Here is a 1,607-nt window from a genome sequence, read left to right as displayed (position 1 = left end):
GAATGGTTTGCCTCAAAACAAGAAAAGTTCTATTGGGACAGTATCCACAAATTACCTGATAGATGGGGGAATGTGTAGCTAGCGATGGACATTACTTTGAATAAAGCACTTTTGATGTTTCTTTTGAAATTATCGTGTTTTCTTTGATTACAAAATCTGCTATTATTAACTGGTACACACCTAGTATTTCAAGAATAAGTAAGTTCAGGTCATCCTTCATTTGTGAAAGTCATTTATTAAAAGAAAATGAGGAGGAGGATGGGAGACAATAGAAAAAAAACCCAAAAAACTAGAAAAGACCTCAGCATTATCTTATTAAGAACTAGAAGCCCGGTGCATGAAAATTCATGTACTAGAGGGGGGTTCCCTCAGCCCAGCCTGCCCCCTCTCACAGTCCAGGAGCCCTCAGGGTTGGGAGGCGACCCGCCACCATCTTTGAGGGTGGGGCAGTCAATTAGCATATTCCCTCCTTATTGGCTGTGGGCGCCACCATCTTTGAGGGTGGGGCAGTCAATTAGCATATTCCCTCCTTATTGGCTGTGGGCGCCACCATCTTTGAGGGTGGGGCAGTCAATTAGCATATTCCCTCCTTATTGGCTGTGGGTGCCACCATCTTTGCGATGGCCTGAGGGTCAATTAGCATATTCTTAATTTATTAGATAGGATGTTCAGCAAATATTCAGAAGAACCTGGAGCCCCCAGAGAAACAGCTGAGTTTGTATGGTCTTTAACTTTAATTTTATAAAGCCTAGAATGATCTATACCAGGGGTGGGCAAACTTTTTGACTCAAGGGCCACAATGGGTTCTTAAACTGGACCGGAGGGCGGGAACAAAAGCATGGATGGAGTGTTTGTGTGAACTAATATAAATTCAAAGTAAACATCATTACATAAAAGGGTACGGTCTTTTTTTTTTTTTTAGTTTTATTCATTTCAAATGGGCCGGATCCGGCCCGCGGGCCGTAGTTTGCCCACGGCTGATCTATACCATACTATCATAAACATAAATATTTACTTCAGATGCTTACAGTCCTGAAATTATGAGAAATAGCTTCTGATAAGTATAGACATTATGTTAGGTTATCCAATTCACTTTTCTTCTAAAAAGTTTATTTAGAATTTCCCAGTGCTTTCAGATTTCTTAGGGGAAATGGGCATACATTCATTTAAATTATCTTATTTTCTCAGTGGCCTGTGCTAGGGCCCTTTTTCCAATGAAACAAATTTTCACTTTGCTATCCTTGCTGCCTCATTCTACCACTGGGTTCAGCTTAACTCAAACTTTTCCTATTGCCTACCCTGAGGACCACTGATGATACAGCTATCAGGAAATGTTAATGTCAATAAACACAAATGAAGAGAAGCTTGTAAACAATGGAAAATCACTATGGACATGACCATATTAAAGGCAGTAAAGAAACGTGTTTATTTTTGCATAATCTATCCACCAAATTTATTTAAATCTTCAATTACCAAATTGGCTACACTGAAACCCAACTGTATAGATAACATCTATAATAATAAAAGCATAATATGCTAATTAGACTGGAGAGCAGAATGACCTTCCGGACATCATTCTGGATGTACTTCCAGATGAAGCCACAGCA

The 1,607-nt window shown here is 39.6% G+C and overlaps 1 protein-coding gene across 4 annotated transcripts in view; it reads right to left on the bottom strand.

The window, feature by feature from the left end:
- The window catches only part of LOC102249144 (cytochrome b5 reductase 4), a 77,468-nt gene that overhangs the window by 11,482 nt on the left and 64,379 nt on the right, over window positions 1–1,607 (bottom strand). The window lies entirely within an intron of this gene.

Source organism: Myotis brandtii, unplaced genomic scaffold, assembly GCF_000412655.1.
Source record: "Myotis brandtii unplaced genomic scaffold, ASM41265v1 scaffold31, whole genome shotgun sequence".
In the NCBI taxonomy this organism is placed as follows: Eukaryota; Metazoa; Chordata; class Mammalia; order Chiroptera; family Vespertilionidae; genus Myotis; species Myotis brandtii.
The sequence above is the reverse complement of the archived record's forward strand: the minus strand, read 5'-3'. Positions and strand labels throughout refer to the sequence as shown.